The following is a 22,200-nucleotide window of genomic DNA, read 5'->3' as shown; positions in this document are numbered from 1 at the left end:
TGCTTATTTTTTTAATTATCTTTTTTTAAAATTAATAGAGCATACAAAACGTTACATTAAAAATATCAGAGGTTCCCATATACCCCACTCCCCACTCCTCCACCCCCATCAATTTTTATTGTATTTTTTTGAAGATACATAGATCACAAAAGGACAGTATGCTTTTTTTTTTTAAGTTTTATTTATTTCTCGCCCCTTCCCCACCCGCCCCTCCCCCCAGTTGTCTGCTCTCTGTCCATTTACCTTCTGTGTCCGCTTGTATTCTTGTCAGCGGCACCCGAAATCTGTGTCTTGTTTCTTTGCATCATCTTGCTGCATCAGCTCTCCGTGTGTGCGGTGCCACTCCTGGGCAGGCTGCACTTTTTTCACGCTGGGTGGTTCTCCTTACGGGACTTACTCTTTGCGCATGGGGCTCCCCTATGCGGGGGGCACCCCTGCGCGGCATGGCACTCCTTGCGCGCATCAGCACTGTCCATGGGCCAGCTCATCAAAAGTGTCAGGAGGCCCTGGGTTTGAACCACGGACCTCCAATGTGGTAGGCAGAAGCCCTATCCGTTGGGCCAAATCCGCTTCCCACAGTATGCTTATTAATGTTAAATTTCTTGAACTTGATAGCTGTACTTAATGCAGGTACATAAGTGACCGTCCTTGTTCTCAGAAAGTGTGCATGAAAGTGTTAAGTATTAGAGTACCATGATGTGTGCAATCTAATATCAAATGTTTAGAAAAGAAATAGAGAGATAGATGGAAGGAAGGAAGGAAGGAAGGAAGGAAGGAAGGAAGGAAGGAAGGAAGGAAGGAAGGAAGGAGGGAGGGAGGGAGGGAGGGAGGGAGGGAGAGGGAGGGAGGGAAGGAAGGAAGAAAGGAAGGAAGGAAGAGAAGACAAAATACTGATAGTTGGTATATCTGGGTGTGGGTACATTGGAGTTCTATGTATTGTTTCTGTATTACTTCTGCAACTTTCCTGTAATTTTGAAATTATTTCAAAATAAAAAGTTTTTAAAAAGTCAAGGTCAGTACTAAATGAGTATTTTACCTTTTCTCAGAACTTTAACATTTAGAAATATTTCTACATGTTTTCTCAGATTTAGAGTTATTCTATTTCTTTGCATTTTGTTAAAATCTAATAAGAATCTGAATTTTACTTTCACCTTCTGTAAGTACTTTAATATTTGCTCATTCTTTTGTGGAGGATAACTCAGAGATGCTAACTTTCCATAGAATACTTGGAGGATTTTGAATTATTTTATAATAATTCACATATATCATTTATAATATTCATTTCATACATAGCATATTTATCATCTTCATAGCTACATAATATTGCATTGGATCAAACATTGACTACTTTTTTTTTTAAAAGATCAGCATGCGACACTTTTTTCTTTTTTTTTTTTAAGGATTATTTTTATTTATTTCTCTCTCCTTCCCCAACCCCGACCCCCATTGTCTGCTCTCTGTGTCCATTCACTGTGTGTTCTTCTTTTGTCCGCGTGCATTCTTGCCAGCAGCACTGGGAATCTCTGTCTCTCTTTGTTGCATCATCTTGCTGTGTCAGTTCTCGGTGTGTGCGGCACCACTCCTAGGCAGCCTGTACTTTTTTCGCACTGGGCAGCTCTCCTTACGGGGCACACTCCTTGCATGTGGGGCTCCCCTACACTGGGGACACCCCTGCATGGCCCGGCACTCCTTGCGCGCATCAGCACTGCGCATGGGCCAGCTCCACACGGGTCAGGAGGCCCCAGGTTTGAACCCTGGACCTCCCATGTGGTAGGCGGATGCTCTATCAGTTGAGCCAAATCCGCTTCCCCACTATTTACATTAACATCCCTTTATTATTTGGCATTTAGGTTATTTTTCTGAATTTTGCTGTTGTAAGAGTTAGGAACATCTTTGTAACATAGCTTGTGTCATCTTTGTAATTATTTATTTCGTTATGGGGTATGAATAATTTTACCAATTTGGGTATTTATTGCCAATATTCCCTCTAAAGAAACTGTAGGGGAGTGGATATAGCTCAAGTGATTAAGCACTTCTTTCCCACATACAAGGTCTCAGGTTCAATCCCCAGTACCTCTTAAAAACAAACAAACAAACGAAAAAAATGGCTATCATTACAGAGCAGATATAGCTGAGTGGTTGAGTGCCAGTTTCCCATGTACGAAGTCCTGGGTTAAATCCCCAGTACCTCCTGAAAAAAAAAGACCAATGAACAATTCTACAGACAATGTATGAGTGAGGACATGTGTCTTTTTTAACAAGTAATTGCAATTAAAAGTTTACTGTTCTCAGCTTGTTAAACACTAGCCTCTAATTCCCATATAAATCTTTCGTTAGTTTAATGTATTCATGGGCAAATGTCCTCTCTAGGGGTATTAATGTGATGGAGGGAGAGCCTGGACACCAAGAAGCTCCCCCATTCATGTAGATGTTCAATGCCTCGCTTACCAAGCTGTAAAACCACACGGCTGCTAAAGAAACAAAGCTTAACTTGCACATAAGGAACTGCCTTTAATTGAATAAACAAACATCAATTCCAAGTCTTTTTTTTTTTTCAGATTTTTATTTTATTTATTTCTCTCCCCTTCCCCCACCCCCCACCCCCGTTGTCTGTTCTCTTGTGTCCATTTGCAGCATGTTCTTCTTTTTGTCCACTTCTATTGTCAGCGGCACGGGAATCTGTGTTTCTTTTTGTTGCGTCATCTTGCTGCGTCAGCTCTCCGTGTGTGCGGCGCCAGTCCTGGGCAGGCTGCACTTTCTTTCGCGCTGGGCGGCTCTCCTTACGGGGCGAACTCCTTGCGCGTGGGGCTCCCCTACGCAGGGGACACCCCTGCGTGGCACGGCACTCCTTGCGCGCATCAGCACTGCGCGTGGGCCAGCTCCACACGGGTCAAGGAGGCCCTGGGTTTGAACCACGGACCTCCCGTGTGGTAGATGGATACCCTATCCACTGGGCCAAGTCCGCTTCCCCAAGTCATTTTGTTTTCACACTCTTGGCGATAACAAACATTGATTACATCTTTTTTTTTTAAGATTTATTTTTTATTTATTTCTCTCCCCTTCCCTATACCCCCACCCCCAGTTGTCTGCTCTCTGTGTCCATTTGCTGTGTCTTCTTCTGTGTCTGCTTGTATTCTTGTCAGCAGCACTGGGAATCTGTGTCTCTTTTTGTTGCATCATCTTGCTGTGTGTGTGCAGCGCCACCCTGGGCAGGCTGCACTTTCTTTGCGCTAGGTGACTCTCTTTATGGGGCACACTCCTTGCGTGTGGGACTCCCCTATGCGGGGACACCCCTGCATGGCAGGGCACTCCTTGTGCACATCAGCACTGCGCATGGGCCAGCTCATCACATGGGTCAGGAGGCCCAGGGTTTGAACCCCGGACCTCCCATGTGGTAGGTGGATGCTCTATCCATTGAGCCAAAATCCGCTTCCCTGATTACATCTTTATTTAAGTATTTCCTGAAAATCACCATGTAAGTGCCGATAAGTTTTTGTTTGTTTGTTTGTTTTTCAATCAGATAATTAGATTTTAAAATCCTAGCTTGTTGTTCATTTAGAATCAGTAATTCCCTGATTCTCACAGAACCTTGGTAAGGACAGAGCAGACTGTTTCATCTAACTTCTTAAGGAAAAAAAACGTGTTAGACACATTCCATTTCTGTACCAAAAAAGGAAGATGTTAAGAGCATATGCATTATACTCCCTTGGCTCCTGGAGAGCAAGTCCTGAGAAACAGCATTCTCCACCAAGAGAGCACTACGGTCATTTCTCACACATAACAAAAAAGATATAAAATTTAGCCTGGCTCCAGTTGCTTTGGAATGTCTGACTACAGCCTTTAGTTTAGTTGTTTGTGTGTTTGCTTTTAACTTTTTTTTTTAAGATTTATTTATTTACTTTCCCTCCCCACCCCGGTTGTCTGTTCTCTGTGTCTATTTTGCTGCATCTTCTTTGTCCGTTTCTGTTGTTGTCAGCGGCACGGGAATCTGTGTTTCTTTTTGTTGCATCATCTTGCTGCGTCAGCTCTCTGTGTGTGCGGCGCCATTCCTGGGCAGGCTGCACTTTATTTCGTACTGGGCGGCTCTCCTTACGGGGCGCACTCCTTGCGTGTGGGGCTCCCCTACGCGGGGGACACCCCTGCGTGGCACGGCACTCCTTGCGCGCATCAGCACTGCGCATGGGCCAGCTCCACACGGGTCAAGGAGGCCCGGGGCTTGAACCGCGGACCTCCCATGTGGTAGACGGACGCCCTAACCACTGGGCCAAGTCCACTTCCCGCTTTTAACTTTTAAAGATTATTTATTTTAAAACTTCTATTGTGGTAACATACACGCAACACAAAATTTCCCATTTTAACTACTTTCTTGTGTAAATTCAGTGGTATTAATTATATTCACAATGTTGTGCTACCATCACAGCCATCCATTACCAAAACTTCTTGATCTTCCCAAACAGACACCATGTACCCCTTAAGCAATAACTCCCTTTTCGCCCCTACTCCAGCCCCTGGTAACATAATCTACTTTCTGTCTCTAGGAATTATTTTTAATTTTTTGTTTTGAAATAATTATAGAGTCACAGGAAGTTATAACAAAATGTATGAGGGGGTCCTATATGCCCTTCACCCAGCTTCTCCCAATGGTCACAGCATCACGACCAGGAATTTAACCATAAATCCACAGAGCATGTTCGGATGTCAGCAGTTTTACAAACGCTTATTTGTGTGTTTGTGTAGCTGAGTTATAAACTGAATTGTGTCCCTCAAAAAGATAAGCTCAGGGGAAGCGGCTGTGGTTCAATCAACTGGGCTCCCGACTACCATATGGGAGGCCGTGGGTTCGCGTCCCGGGGCCTCCTTGCGAAGGCAGATTCGCCCACACACTGTGGAGCACCGCCCAGCCTGCAACCCTAGCGGAGAGCTGACTCAGCAAAGGGACGCAACAAAAAAGGGAGACAAGCAAAAACACAGAAGAGTACACAGTGAATGGACACAGAACAGACAGCGAGCAAGCCACAAGAAGGGAGGGGAAATATAATAAATACAGACACAGAAGAATGCACAGTGGATGGACAGAGAGCAGACAACACGCAAAAAGCCACAAGTGGGGGGGATATAAAAAAAAAGATATGCTCAGGAAGTGAATGTGGATCAGGTGGTCGAGTGCCTGCTTCATGGGAGGTCCCGGGCTCAGTTCCCATGTGCCTCCTAAGAAAAACAAAACAAAACAAAATAACCAACTCAGGGGAGCTGAAATGGCTCTGGTTGAACACCTGGTTCCCATATACCAGTTCTTGGGTTCAAACTCTGGACCCCGATACCTAAAAAAAACCCACAAAACCTCAAATCCTAACTCCTAGACCTGGTCCCATGAATTTGACTTTACTTGGAAATAGAATCCTTAAAGATATTATTGGTTAAAATTAGGTCAAACTGGATTAGGGTGGACCCCAATCCAATATGACTGGTGTTCTTAGGATGAGAGTAAACTTGGAGAGAGAATAATGGGAGTCAGGTATTCAAGTTGAACTGCAGGTTTGTAAAAAAAATTGCCTGCTGAAGAAGAGCCACGAGAAAAAGAGAAAGCATGCAGTCAAATTAAAAGAGGCAGAGACTGGCTTATACCACAAGATAATGCCATGGATTGTTGGCAAGCCACTCCAGAACCCTACAAACTTCAAGGTAGCACAGCCCTGCTGACACCTTGCTTTCAGACTTCTGGTCTCCAGAACTATGAGAAAATAAATTTCTATTTATTTTTACCCAGTCTGTAGCCCTAGGAAACTAAGGCTATGTGTGCATTGTGTAACGGCTAACTACAGCAATTCAAATTAGCTGTACTGTTAACTGCTGAAGCCACTGCCAACGATATATCTCCTTTACTTGTTATTGTAGTCATTCATATGATTTATAACATATAAATGATTTATAACATTATTATGACCAGATGCTTCCTTGTCCCTCCTTTGCTGCCAGTTTGAGATTACCCCAGCTCACAGGAATCAGTTCCCAAGGACTTGCTCAATGACATTTGTGCAATTCCAAGATGGGGACGTGTTGGATTCCTTTAGGTTCTTGGCTATGTTGCATAAAAGAATTTAGGAACATGCCAATTTAGTTAGGCCAGTAAAAAGAATTTATTTAGAAATGGGGGGAAAAAACAGAGCTTGCTGAGAAATGGGAAGGAAGGACAGAATACACACTGATAATCCGTAAGGGCTCCTGGCTCGGCCTTGTGTGGTCACCATTTAAACTATTAATTATTCCTCCCCCTTGCTAATGTTAAGGGGAGCTGCCCCAGCTGTTATTGGTTACCCCACCAATGGTGGAGGCCAATGGCGAGGCCTGTTTGGAATATCCGGGGCCAAGGGCAGGTCCTGGAAAGGTTAAATTCAAAGTCCCATCGAGGTCTTGCGGCCCTGTCGGCCATGTTGCCCTGTCAGCCATGTTGCCCTGTCAGCCATGGTGTGGCTCATCTTTTCCTAGTTTCCCTGACTAACCTGCCCCACTAATGATGACCAAAAGTAACCTTGGAGCATAAAGTGTCCTGAAAATGGAATCCAAGTAAACCAGGACAATAAGGAGAAACATCAGACTTTAATAAAGACCAAGAGTTCCTGAAACGTCACAGCCCGCTCCTCGAAAAAGTAAACCATTAGCTATAACCACACCCCAGCCAGAGATCATCTTACTGCAGATCCTACCCCCAAATCAACCTTAAAACCTCAGAGTTTCTCCAATTCAGGGAGACAGATCTGAGGCTTTGCTTTCTGCCTTTTTACACAGCTGATCCATAAGAAACTTTTTCTTTCTGTGAGACTGGTTGTGCAAGCCCAGCTTGGCAACGTGTATGTGGTTCTAGAAACTGAATCACCTGTGTAGCTCCATGTGCTCACCTCCTCATTCGAGGCACAGAACTGCCCCTCATCACAGGCTCCCTCTACACGTCGAGCATCACACTTACCCTCTCACCACCTCCCTCCAAAAAATCTGAAAACAAAGAAAATATTTCACCGAGGCAAAGAGCCATTCTAATTTTTTTTTCATCTATAATATAGTATTATCACGGCACTCAAACATGTTTAAAGTATTTTGTATGGGCGTAGGGGGAGGCAGGGATGTGATAAGCCAGTAAGCAAACTCTACTGTGTATTGCATTTGAAAACAATTCAGACTGCATGATGTCGGCCAAGGTGCTTCAGATTTCTGAGTTTTCATTTTTCAAGTGTCGTAATGAAGCCAACTCGTAAGATAGGGAATCAGTGGATGGGTCTGGAACCTGGCAGAGAGTCCACGTGGACATCAATAACCCCCAAGATGGCTGCTGGAAGACCGTCCCCAGGATTCTGCCATCCAGAACAAGACTTCCTCCAGAAGCCAGGAGAAGCTACCGATATTCCCCAAGGACTTTATCATTGGGCCCTCATGGGGGATTAATGGGGAGGGGGTAATCAATCAAAACAGCAAACAACTGGAACTCCTCCCTGCCATTATCAAAGGGGTGGAATAATTAATGGTTTAAAAAGCAGGTGCAAGGCCTGAACTCCCTCTCGCCTTTGGACCCCCCAATTCTGGACGTCTTCTCCCCCTGCTTGGATCACTATGCAAGTAAACCTGGGGATTTAGAATCTATAATGGGTATAGAATCTATAATGGGTAGTCTGTAAATCAGCCCTCTTCATCACTTTTCAGCCCCTTCCTCTTCACCTGGGACCTATAGTCCATTATTTTCTCCCATTTCTTGTCCCTCCCTGCCTGAATAAATTCCTGGCCTAACTCACCCGACGTGAGTTATTTCTGCAGCTTTGTCAAGAACCTAGACAAAATCCAGCAACAATATCAACCACCTCCACCAGTAACAGCAGGAGGCAGGTATTAAATTTGAACTGTACGTGCATAAAAATAAAATTGCCTGTTGGGAGTGGAAGCTGCTAATGAAGAGTCATGAGAAAGAGAGACTCAGGCAAATTGAAACAGAAGCTCCATGAGTAAAAGAAGGTAGCTTTTGAAAAAGACAGAGGATGGCGGTTTTCCTTAGAGCTCCATCATTACACAGAGCCTCTTTTATTTTGAGTTTGCTTAAGTGGGCCTCTGTTCCTTTCAGTCGCAGGAGCTAAGGAAAAGCAGTCAGAAAGTACTTTAAAATATCCCTTCTAGAGACAAGTTTGCTGGAAACCAATATGAGAATTTTTGCATTCTGGATCCTTTTCTAGGATTCCAATAAGCATTAGTAACATCTTAAGTAGAAAGAACGATGTTTCAAGTGAACATAAGGTAAAATCTGCTTCTGCTTAAAAAGAACAATGAAGGGGAGCAACACCGGCTTCCCACTAGGAAGTTCAATCCCTGGCCCTGGTCCTCAAAAAAATAAAAAAATGAAGACCTGCCAAACCTGTTTCTCTTCATGCAAACAAGTTGTAAAAACAGTTGTTTTACTCCTGTAAGGAAAATTAAATGAAGGTGGATGGATCATTTAAAAAAACAAAATAAACAACTGGCTAAGATTCTGTCAGACAACATGACCTGTTACTGTCAGAATATAAAAATGTCAAAGCTTCCCTTTTTTTCCCTGTGCTAGGTCTAATTTACATCTAAATGAAAAAGCCTTTTAGCATGATAAGCCACCCTCCCCAAACTGATGAATGGCTTTTCAGAAGTTTGGCTAGAAAGGCCAACATTTGTTAATTGGATCTGCTATGCAATACCACTGCCCCTGCTGAAAATTTTAAGTGACTCCTTTTAAATAAAATTAAACCAAAGATTCCCAGAGAAGTATGAACATCTTGAAAATCTGAGTCCAAATAGGAACAAATTATTTTAAATGTTTATGGAGAGTTCTCCTTCCCCTTCCCACTGCCCCTTTCTTAACACATCAAGTGAGAACCAGGGAAATATGCTCTAAGACGTAGTTTCTTAGAGTCTTTCTTTTTCAGAGGGAGCACTAGGACTCACAAAGGGGAGCCATAAGATGTCACATGGCATGCCTCTCTTCTCCAGTTTTAAGCATTTGCTTTCTCACTTTCTTCCTCTGCCTGAGACAGTGGGAGCCACTACCTTGTCCAAGTTCCCACAGATAAAGATGTCTTCCTAATGGCAAGTTGCCACCCTGAAAATGTTTTCCTATAGAACCTTGGCGACCAGGGTTTCAAATGCTAACGTAAAGACGTTTTGGCCTCCTCCAGCTGCAGCGGCCAGGTTAGAACTTGCTTTCCCTGAACGCTGCTGCTACCACAAGGAAAGATGATCTGCGTTCAAAACGGTCAACTCTCGGGCCAGCTTTGGGAACGCAGCTCTTTTATAATTTGGGGACTGCGTGTGTGTGAATGTGTGTTTAATAACATTCATAGATTCTGATTAGATGTACTTCAGGAGAATAGTTGTCTGTTTTGTTTTGGGGGGTGATACATTTAATTTTATTGGAACTAAATTCCATAAAAAATAAGCTATTGCTATGAAAACACTAAGTAAACTATAAAATTCTATGAACAAAAGTTACCATTATCTTTATTTGCAAATCTTTAAATTTATATAAGAAAAAACCTTATGTATAGCTAACATTTGCAATGAAGACATCACCACCTCCCTCAAAAAAATTTTAGCAAAGAAATGGAGATGTTTGTGTTAATGGCACCAAATGCCTTGCTTCTGTTCCTACTCACTTCATTACTAAGCCAAAACCTAAGCAAATTGTCAATCCATATTTTGCAAAAAGTAATCAACTAGAGGTTCAGGGTAAGAATAGAAGTCATCGATCTGCAGGGCTGGTGGATCAGTGGGGGGTTTGCTGCTCTGTCATCTGTAATCCACAGACACTTGCACACTTAACTCTATTATGTACGTACAGGGGCGGGCACGGGGTGGTGGGGGACACATAAGCCTGGAGGGGAACAATCCCCTACAGTGTTAGGGGCTGACTGACACCCCTCTAAAATCAGGGGATGAAGGATTCCTCTAGGTTCTTGGTTATGTTACATAAAAGAATTCAAGAACACGCTGATTTAGTTAGGCCAGTAAAAAGAATTTATTGAAGAATGGGAGAAAAGAACAGAATTAGTGTAGATGCTTGCTCCTCTGGGCAGAGAGAATTTTTGGGCTTATGGGGCTACCCTTATTAAGCCATTATTCACTCACTCCTCCCCTTCCTAATGTTGGGGGAGGGGCCCCAGCTGTTTGCTGTTCTGATTGGTTACCCCAACTGTCAGTTCAGGGGGACAATGGTGAGGCCGTTTTGAAGCTGTCCTAGCTTCCTTTTGACCCCAACGGGACCTCTTTCCAAATGTAATCTCTTGAATCCCTCATCAAAAATCTCCCAACAAGAAAAGGTCAGGACCAGATGGTTTCACAGGTGAATTCTATGAAGCATTTCAAGAATAACTAACACTAATCCTGTTTAAACTCTTCCAAAATGTTGAAGAGGAGGGAAAATTACCAACACATTTTATGAAGCCAACATCACCCTTATACCAAAGTCAGACAAAAATGCTACAAGAACATTACAGACCAATCTCTCTAATGAACATAGATGCAAAAATTCTCAACAAAATACTTGCAAATCAAATCCAACACCATATCAAAAGGCTTATATATAATGACCAAGTGAGATTTATTTCTGGTATGCAAGGATGGCACAACATAAGAAAATTAATCAACATAATATACTGTTGTAGAATTTGAGAGAGGTTGAATTATTTGCATATAGAAAGGCCAGGACTCAGGAATGATTTTGAGAAGGAAAAATGGTTTATTGACGGACGGCCAGAGTAGGGAGCTTTCTGTTTTGAACCCGAGCCCCGAACAAGATTTTTGAGTCTCTTTTTTACAGAGAGGAAAGGCCAAATGGTACTTTTGTTTCACTTCTCAATAGGCTTGAATTAGCATATATCTTCCACATCCTATGTAAGCTTTTAGCATGGACTTCATACATTCTAGATAAGCTTTTAGCACATTTGGTTTGCATTTCCCGTGAATATTCAAAGTCTATAGAGTTTGCATTGATAAACTGTTTTCTGGGACTGGAGTCGTTGCCATGGTCACCAAGGGCAGGACTGCAGCCCCCCATCATCCCACACCCACAAGTCAGGACAGACAGCCTAGGTTAAGGTTATCTCCGAAGAGACAAAGAGCCTCCCACCCATAGCCTACATCAATACCACATTAACAAATTGAAGGGAAAAAAAACATATGATCATCTCAATCAATGCAGAAAAGGCATTTGACAAAATCCAGCATCTGTTTTGATAAAAACACTTCAAAAGATAGGAATAGAAGGAAAGTTTCTCAATATAATAAAAGGCATATATGAAAAACACACAGCCAACATCATACTTGGCGGGAAAGGTTGAAAGCTTTCCCTCTAAGACTAGGAACGAGGGAAAAGGACTTTGGCCCAGTGGTTAGGGCGTCCGTCTACCATATGGGAGGTCCGCGGTTCAAACCCCGGGCCTCCTTGACCCGTATGGAGCTGGCCATGCGCAGCGCTGATGCGCGCAAGGAGTGCCGTGCCACGCAAGGGTGCCCCCCGCGTGGGGGAGCCCCACGCGCAAGGAGTGCGCCCGTGAGGAAAGCCGCCCAGCGTGAAAAGAAAGAGCAGCCTGCCCAGGAATGGCGCCGCCCACACTTCCCGTGCCGCTGACGACAACAGAAGCGGACAAAGAAACAAGACGCAGCAAATAGACACCAAGAACAGACAACCAGGGGAGGGGGAGGAATTAAATAAATAAATAAATCTTTAAAAAAAAAAAAGATTAGGAACGAGACACGAATGCCCACTGTCACCATTGTTATTCAACATTGCACTAGAAGTTCCAGCTAGGGCAATTAGACAAGGAAAAGAAAACAAAACTAAAGGCATCCGAATAGGAAAAGAAGTAAAACTGCCACAATATGCAGATGACATGATTTAGAAAAATATATTTAGAAAATTCTGAAACGTCTACCACAAAGCTATTTGAGCTAATAAAATGAGTTCAGCAAAGTGGCAGGATACAAGATCAACATGCAAAAATCAGTAATGTTTTTGTACACTAGTACTGAACAATCTGAGGAGGAAATCGGGGAAAATCCATTTACAAAAGCAACAAAAAGACTCAAATACCTAGGAATTAATTCAACCAAAGAAGTACAGGACCTATATGCAGAAGACTACAAAACAATGCTAAAAGAAATCAATGAAGACCTAAAAAAATGGAAAGGCCTTCCTTGTTCATGGATTGAAAGACTAAATATCAAGACAATGTCAATCCTAACAAAACTGATCTATAGATTCAATGCAATACCAATCAAAATTCCAACAGCCTACTTCACAGAATTAGAAAAGGAAATTACCAAATTCATTTTGAAGGGAAAGTGCACCCAACAGCCAAAAGCATTCTAAAAAAGAAGAACAACATGGAAGGAATTTCACTGCCTGAACTTGAAACATTCTACTAAGCTACAATGGTCAAAACAGCATGATACTGGCATAAAGATAGACACATCGATCAGTGGAATAGAACTGAGAGTCCAGAAATAAACCCTCATCTATATGGTCAACTATTGGGGTTTTTTTGCAAATTTTTAAAAATTGTCTTTTTTTTTTAAAGATACATAGATCAAAAAAATGTTACATTAAAAAATATAAAAGGTTCCCATATACCCCATACCGCACCCCACCCCATTCTTCCCACATTAACAACCTCTTTCATCTTTGTGGCACATTCATTGCATTTGGTGAGGACATTTGGGAGTACTGCTGCTCCACATGGATAATAGTTTACATTGTAGTTTACATTCTCCCCCAGTCCACTCAGTGGGGTATGGCAGGATATATAATGCCCTGCATCTGTCCCTGCAATGTCATTCAGGACAAATCCAAGTCCTGAAAATGCCCCCATATCACACCTCTTCTTCCCTCGCCCTGCCCTCAGCAACTCCCGTGGCCACTGTCTCCACATCAATGATAACAATTTCTTCTCAAATGATTTTTGACAAACCTACCAAGTCCACGTTAACAGGACAAACAGTCTCTTCAACAATAGTGCTGGGAGAACTGGATATCCATAACCAAAAGAATGAAAGAAGGCCTCTACCTCACTCCCTATACAAGAATCAACTCAAAATGGATCAAAGACCTAAATATAAAAGCCAGCACTATAAAACCTCTAGAAGAAAATGTAGGAAAACATCTTAAAGACCTTGCGGTAGGTGGTGATCTCTTGGGCCTTACACCCAAAGCACACACAACAAAAGAAAAAAATAGATAAATAGGACCTCCTCAAAATTAAACACTTTTGCACCTCACAGGACTTTGTCTCAATGGGAGAAAATATTTTGAAATCACATGTCATATAAGGGTTTAATATCCAGAATATATAAAGAGATGCTACAATTCAACAATAAAAAAGACAAACAACCCAATTAAAAAATGGGTAAAAGACTTGAAACAACACTAGTCGAAAGAAGAAATACAAATGGCAAAAAAACACATGAAAAAATGCCCAACATTACTAATGATTACGGAAATGCAAATCAAAACTACAATGAGATATCATTTCATACCTATCAGAATGATCACTATTTAAAAAACAGAAAACTACAAATGTCAGAGAGGATTTGGAGAGATAGGAACACTTATTGACTGTTGGTAGGAATGCAGAATGGTACAGCCACTGTGGAGGACTATTCGGCAGTTCCTGCAGAAATTGAATATAGATTTGTCACATGACCTTGCAACACCACTACTGGGTATATACCCAGAAGAACTGAAGCAGCAACATGAAAAGACATTTGCACACCTGTGTTCATTGTGGCATTATTCACGATTGCCAAAAGCTGGAAACAACCCAGGTGTCCATCACCTGATGAATGGATAAACAAACTGTGGTGTATTCACATGATGGAATAGTATACAGCTTTAAGAAGAAATTTGTATGAAATATGTTAATTTTATGGTATGTGAATATATCTGAATAAAACCGTTCAATAAATAAATAATTGTGCAAGAATAGCTGGAAATAACAGTAATGTACAGCAGGGGAAACAGAGATTGAGAGGTGAAGAAGTTTCTTATTTGTTTTTTGTTTAGTAGTAGTAACAGTTTTGAAAGAATGAAAATGCACATCTAATGACTGAAGTAATGAATGCACAACTATGTGATTATACCAAATACCACTGATTGTACTCTTTGGCTGAATTGTATGATTTATTAATATGTATCAATAATATTGATTTGAAAAGAAAAAAAATACCTTATTAAAAAAAATAAAAGAACCCCTGGCCTACAGGTAGACAGAGTTAAACGGCAGAGAGTGTTTAAGCCTCCATCCTCTTCCTGAGCTCCGTCCCCAACATACTGGGCTAAAATATTAAGTTCCCCTCCAGTTGGGCTGATCTGGGTACGTTATGCTCAGCCTGCATTCGCTCCCCACCCTGCCTGTGATTTGGTCCACAGGGTCAATTTCTGCTTTAGTCCTCATTCCTTGCGCAGGTCCCAATTCTAATTTATTCTATTATCTAGTTCTTTCTTTCATCTTTCACTTCTTCCTCTTTCTTCTTCCCTCCCTCCCTGTATTTCTTCCCTTTTTCCTTCCTTTCTTTTTCTTTCATAGTGCCTGTTATGTACCATTCACTAGGAAAGGCACAAGGGATACAAAAGTGAGCAGAAATAAATTTGGTCCCTGACCTTATAGTTTAATGGAAAATATAATAGAGTCACACAAATAAATGTGTAATTACAACTTGATACAGGGTCAAAGAAAGAAATTTATAGCATATAATACAAGGAGAAGAGGACTATTCAGCAAAGACTGAGGTCTGAATAGTGAGTAGCATTAGCCAAGTCAGGAGAATCTAAGAGCATTCCTAGAAAAGGAGATAGCATGTGCAAAGGCCCTGAGGTGGGAGGGGGCATAGGCCATTCTAGGTTCTGAAGATCAATATGGCTTGAGTCTGAGAGCAAGAAACATCTGAGGGAAAAGGACTTGGCCCAGTGGTTAGGGCATCCGTCTACCACATGGGAGGTCCGCGGTTCAAGCCCCCAGCCTCCTTGACCCGTGTGGAGCTGGCCCATGCGCAGTGCTGATGCACGCAAGGAGTGCCCTGCCACGCAGGGGTGTCCCCCGCGCAGGGGAGCCCCACGCGCAAGGAGTGCTCCCCGTAAGGAGAGCTGCCCAGCGCGAAAGAAAGTGCAGCCTGCCCAGGAATGGCGCCGCCCACACTTCCCATGCTGCTGACAACAACAGAAGAACAGAAGCGGACAAAGAAACAAGACGCAGCAAATAGACACAGAGAACAGAAAACCGTGTGTGTGTGGGGAATTAAATAAATAAATAAATCTTTAAAAAAAAAAAAAGAAACATCTGAGCCAGGAAAGACAAGCAGGGGCAGACCATATAAAGCTCTGTGGGTAGAATTGCCAGATTTATCAAATTAAACAATACAGTTGAATATGAATCTCAGATAAACAATGAATAGTTACACAGGATATAATTTAAAATTACTGTTTATCTGAAATTCTAATTTAACTGGGCATCCTTATTTTATCTGGCAACTGTAGGCCAAGGTAAGTATTTTGACCTTCTTCATCCTTGAGAACAGTGTTTTAAGGAATTTTAAGTATGGGTGTGACATAATCTGATCAGAATTTGTAATAGCTCTCCTTGGCTACACATTGGAAGGAAGCAAGCACAGAAGCAGGGAGACCAGGAAGCAATTACAGGGGTCCAGAGTAAGAGTAGAGGCTTGGACAGGTGTGGTAGTAGTGGAAAGGAGCAAGTTGGACAGGCTGAGCTATATTTAGGAGATAAAATCAACAGTACATGTTGACCTCTAGTCCCACTGCTTTAAATACCTTCCATGTGTTGATAATTCCCAAATCTATATCTCTGCCTGGGCCTCTGCCAGGAACTCCTGCTCATATGGACTACTGCTTATTTGGTATCTCAAACTCAACACAGTCAAAATAGAACTCTGGGTCTGGCCTCCCCCAACTGTGCCTTGCAAATTCCACTCCCCTGACCAGTCTTCCCATCTCAGTACTCTAATCCACCTGGTCACTCAAAACAAACATCCAGGACTTTTTCTTTACTTTTCTTTTTTAAAAGATTTATTTATTTATCTCTCCCCACCCCCTCATTATTTGCACTTGCTGTGATGGTTCGTCTTCCCTGTTTCTTTTTTTAGGAGGCACCAGGAACCAAACCTGGGACCTCCGATGTGGTAGGGAGGTGCCTAATCGCTTAAGCCACATCCGTTCCCTGCTTTGTTGTGTCTTTCATTATGTTTTTCCTCTTGGGTCTCTTGTGTCATCTTGTTGCGTCAGCTTGCCATGCCTGCCCATCGCACCAGCTTGTAGACTGTCAGGCTCATCTCTCTTCTCTTCCGGGGGTTGTGTCTACAGAGCGCTCTCTCTTCCTTTGTATCTGCTTCTGTGTGTCTACTTCTGTGTGAGAATCTGATTTATCAGCCCAAGGGGGCTGGGACTCAATACTGAGTCACACTCTAATGGTTGAATCAAAGCCCTAATCTTAACATAAGTTAATCAGAAGTCTCAGCTCAATCTAATACAATCAAAGGGTATCATGCCAGAGAAACAGACCAGTTTACAAACAATATCTCTTTTTGGAATTCATACATAATATCAAACTGCCACACTGACTATGTAAAAGATCCTCTGGTACCCTCTAATCTGCTTTCTGTCTCTATGGATTTTCCTATTCTGGATATATCCTATAAAAGGACTCATGCAGGTTTGACCTTTTTTTTTTTCTCTTGAAGATTTATTTATTTATTTGTTTGTTTGTTATTTCTCTCCCCTCCTCCCCCAGTTGTCTACTCTCTGTGTCCATTCTCTGTCTGTTCTTCTGGGTCTGCTTGTATTCTTGTCAGCAGCACCTGGAATCTGTATCTCTTTTTATTGTATCATCTTGCTGCGTCAGCTCTCCGTTTGTGTGGCACCATTCCTGGGCAGGCTGCACTTTTTTCACGCTGGGTGGCTCTCCTTATGGGGCGCACTCCTTGCTCATGGGGCTCCCCTATGTGGGGGACACCCCCTGCATGGCATGGCACTCCTTGTGCGCATCAGCACTGAACGTGGGCCAGCTCACCACATGGGTCAGGAGGTCCCAGGTTTGAACCCTGGACTTCCCGTGTGGTAGGCAGGTGCTCTATCAGTTGAGCCAAGTCCACTTCCCAGGTTTGACCTTTTGTGCCTAACATCTTTCACTCAGTATAATGTTGTTTCCCCCCACCCCATCCTGCTGTTTTTGCTGTCTGTGTCCATTCCCTGTGTGATCTTCTGTACCTATTTCTCTTTTTTTCTTTTCTTCTCATTTTCTCCTCTAGGATTCACTGGGATTTAATCTTGGGGACCTCTGATGTGGAGAGATGTTCCCTGTCACTTGTGCCACCTCAGTTCCTGGTTTCTGTTGCATCTCGCCTTGCCTCTCCCCTTGCTGCATAGACCTGGCTCGCCACATGGGCACACCTTTAGCAGGAGGCCCCGGGGATTGAACCTGGGTCCTCTCATATGGTAAATGGAAGTCCAATCACTTGAGCCACATCTGCTTCCCTCGGTACAATGTTTTTGAGGTTTATCCAAGTTGCAGCATGCATCAGCATTCATTCTTTTATAAAAAAAAATTTTAGCTATTTTGTACATTTAATAATTGAAAATATAAACAGTAATTAAAAAATAAAAGGAAAACACAGTGGAATAAAAACGTATTTCTCAATTAAATGTACCGGATACATATAAATTAGAATTTGTTCTTTTTTATGGCTGAATAATATTCCATTGTGTATATATACCACTGTTTGTTTATCCATTTATCAACTGATGGGCACTTGAGTGTTTCCACCTTTTGACTATTATAAATAATGCTGCTATAAACATTTGTGTATACATTTCTGCATGGACATATGTTTTCATTTCTCTAGGGAATATACCTAGGAGAGGAATCCTGTCCTGCTCTTGCTTCTTCCCAGAATCCAGTCCAGTTCCTGGAAACTAGTTCTGGAGGCCATACCTCCCTCAGGCTATTCATTCTTCACCTGACAGCACTCTTGCAGAGCTCTGGTAACTGCCTGAGACCCTTCTTTTGTCAGCCTGTATCCCTAGTGGTAAGTTGCCCAAATTGTTCCTGAAGCCTATTAGGTTCTTGTGGGTTCTATACTCTGCCACCCAGTTAAACCTTCTTGGGTCAGGTCTTTTCTCCCATCTGCCTGTTATGTTACATTTAAACATGAAGGCTTGCCTGGTCTCAAATTCTAAATACATAGGGAGGATGCTCACATTAGGTTGAAATGTATGTTCCAAATTATGGAAAAGATCTTAGATTATTCCTCTATCTCCAATTTTTGCTGGGGAGGAAACATCTTCGGGGGTATCGCATAAATTCTGATAATTTTGTTTGATTCATTGTTGTGGTCTGAAACTGAAATATATTTTGAGCTTCTAAAACTGGAAATACATCCAGGGCATCCTACATCTTCTTGAAGAATTGCCACAACTTCCACATAATACAGAGACTTAGTAGAATGCAGTTACCTACCATCTACCTTCTCTGCAGAATGGTCCTTCTACAAATGTTCCCCTGGAAAAGCCCTTTTACTCCATACCCCACTCATGCCACGTGTCAATGTTCCATGAAAATTCCATAATGGTTAACATGCTTTTGACAATGGGCAGGCATCCCTTTATATTCGTTATGTTTGTTTAGTGTGTATTTATCTCCTGATTCTATTCTAGGAATTGGATGTGAGAGGTGATATCTTCCCTATTCTTCACACTGGGCAGCCAAGCAGTATAAACATGACAAACAGCCCAGACATAAAATCCACAGCACACAGTAAAATGAACAGGATCACAACTGCTTTTGAAGACTAGCCCTTAAACGTCTCTAAATGGTGATGGATAGTCAGATCCTTTCTTGCTCATTGACCTTCCTTGATGCATCTTGGAAGTGGAACACTTTGACCCTTTCCTAGTTTGGGCTAGATTGCATGGGACTCCTAGATCCCTCATTACAGCTGGTGTCTGTTCTGAAAAGGATTGCAACCTCCTGTAATTTACCAAATATAGACTCAAATTTACAGATGAATATGCAAATGCAACTCTAGCTTTCTAAACTGGTAAGTCTTACTTTATCCTAATGGATCAAGTCCACATCCTATTTATTCAACAAATATTCCTTAAACTTTTTGTATAGATCAGGCGCAGCGCTAATGTTACAAATACAAAGATGTAAAATCATCCTTTCAAACAAACAGCACATTTTTGCCAAGTGCCTGCTTGGAAATGCAGATGCAAAGGTGAATATCACAGACAGGGGCCCCCTAACCTCAAGGAGCTTATTAAAGCAATGAAACAATTACAAACTGTGAGTGAAAAAAACAAAGAGGAAACGAGTTGCTGAGTTAGAGAATGATGGACAAGACTTGCTTTAGACAAGGTGGACAGGAAGGTCTCTCTACTAATGGTGTCCTCCTCATCTTTCACCTGGTTAACAACACTACAGTAGCCTTCCAATGGGATCTCCCTGCTTCTGCTCTGGAACATTTGTTCTTCCTGCTGAAAATGGCTATGTTTACCACACAATTAGTTCCCTCACTTCCTTCAAGTCATTACTCAAAAGATACCCTCAGGGAAGCAGATTGCTCAACAGATAGAACATCCGCCTACCACATGGGAGGTCCAGGGTTCAAACCCAGGGCCTCCTGACCCGTGTGGTGAGTTGGCCCATGCACAGTGCTGATGCATGCAAGGAGTACTGTGCCACACAGGAGAGTCCCCCACGTAGGGGAGCCCCCCACACAAGAAGTGTGCCCCATAAGGAGAGCCGCCCAGCATGAAAAAAGAACAGCCTGCCCAGGAGTAGCGCAGCACACACAGGAGCTGACACAGCAAGATGACACAACAAAAAGAGACACAGATGCCTGGTGCTGCTGACAAGAATACAAGTGGACACAGAAGCAGAAGAACACACAGCGAATGGACACAGAGAGCAGACAACTGGGGGTGGGGGGGTGGGAAGGGAAGGGGAGAGAAATAAAAAATAAATCTTAAAAAAAAAAGACACTCTCAAAGATATGAAGCTTTCTATGGTCATCCTAATTAAAATTTCACATGTGCATACCATCTCATTTCCTTCCTCACAACTCCTGAGACTGTTTTCTCCTATTACTATCACAATGCAAGTTATAAAGCATAATAATAAAACACATCTTCCTGAACCTACCACCCAACCTAGAAAATAGAATATTATCAATACCTAATCAATACATGGCTGAATATTTCATGAAATCCCTAAACTGTCAAAAATCTATTCCCTATTTCACAACAGTAAAAAGGAATGAGAAAGCTCTTTATGTAGTGATAGGACATATCATGTATGTGAAAAAATGAATGGGTAGAGCAATGGGTATACTATGATGTCATTTATGTAAAAAATGGAGGAAGAGAAAAAATATATACACAATATATATATGACATGCATATGTAGAAAATGCATCTGAAATGTTACACAAGAATTGTCAACATTGATCATCTTTGGGAAAGGAAGGAGGGCAGCTGGAGATAGGAGTAGGACAATTTACCATCATTGTGTTCCCTTTTGACATTTAGAATTTTGTGAATGTGTAACCAAGCGAAAAAAAAGAGAGAAAATTAAAAGTCTCTCTCTTCCTAGGGTACAAATAAGAGTTAGAACTTGTTCAAATTCTTAGCATCCATACGAATTTGGTTGTACTCTTACTGCAGCTGTTCCTTTCCTTGTCCTAAGCTGTCCTAGGCCTCAGGAGGACAGGGCTCAGCCTTCACTGCTCAGTGTGGCTCCCTTATGGGCCCTCCACCTGACCCAGACTTCAGGACTCAGGAGAGGGTGGGTGCTCCCTCCCTCTTTTCTGGACTGTGGAACTTTGACTCCTTCCTTCCTAAGGGCAACTAAGCTTGGTCCCTGTACTTGTTCCTCTAACGCAAGCATAGGAGTAGCAGTTTTCAGATGTGGTATATGAATCCTCAGGAGAACTGGGACCCCTTCAGAGAGTCCAGGAAGACAAATTATTTTCATAGTTACATGAAGATTCTATTTGCCTTCTTCAGTGCTCCACAGCGCTGTCCAGAAGCTACCTGACATTGTGATAACACAACAGATTAAATGCAGAAGCCTGTATGAGAATCTGACCATCTCCTTTTAAGACAGACACTAAAGAGATCTGCAAAAACTTTAAACAATGCTAGTATTCTCAATGAATTATTCTAAAAAACGTTTTTCTTAACAAAATATTGTTAATATATATTGAGTTTATTAATATTTTTAAATGAATTCATAAATATTTTCAAATTTTTACATTTCTAATACCATAGGTATAGACATACCCCATATAAACAACAACTATTTGGGGTCCTCAATAATTGTTAGGTGTATAAAAAGGGCTCTGAAACCACAAAATTTGAGAACCTCTGTTTCATTGTCTTCAAGTGGAAGAAGAAGGAAAAGCACAAATTCAATATTATGAGTAAGCTTTCACTGAAGAATTACAATTAGATATGTTCATTCACTTGTACAACAAATATTTATGGGGTGGGCACTATGCCAGACACTGGTGATAAAAACAGAATTTCTTCAAAGAAATAACCATATAATGGGGGAGATAAATGAGTAAGTAGGTATCCCAATAGTGGGTGACACACATCACAATTTCACTTGTGCCATGATGTCAGACATATAGTCCAGTCTTTTTTTAATTCATTTTTAAAAAATATTACATTAAAAAAAATATGAGGTCCCATTCAACCCCACCGCCCCCACCCCAATACAGTCCAGTCTTAAAGAGTTAGAGAAGACTTCCTGGAGAAGAAGTCTAGGCTGAGATCTGAAAAGATGAGAAGGTTCGATAAAGGTTCGATAAAGAGGCTGATCACGCTGGGGGTTTGAAAAGCAAGGTGGAGGTGCTAGGCTGAAATACCAACACAGTATTTCTTTTCCAACTATCCACAAATTTCAAAGTCAAATTCCTTGGTCATTCGAAAAACAAATGGCTTTACTGTACACATTTGATTCCTTCACAATAACTGCATATTCTCCTTTCTTCAGTGATGGAATGTGACAACGAGGAAACTTCACACACAAGGCCACCCATGTGGATGCTTAATCTAAACTGTTTAGGATGCATCTTCTAACTGTATATTTCCGTTTAAGAATTGCCTTTTTAGATGGTTTCTTC

The sequence above is a fragment of the Dasypus novemcinctus genome, chromosome 21 (assembly GCF_030445035.2).
Source record: "Dasypus novemcinctus isolate mDasNov1 chromosome 21, mDasNov1.1.hap2, whole genome shotgun sequence".
Taxonomy (NCBI): domain Eukaryota; kingdom Metazoa; phylum Chordata; class Mammalia; order Cingulata; family Dasypodidae; genus Dasypus; species Dasypus novemcinctus.
The sequence above is the reverse complement of the archived record's forward strand: the minus strand, read 5'-3'. Positions refer to the sequence as shown.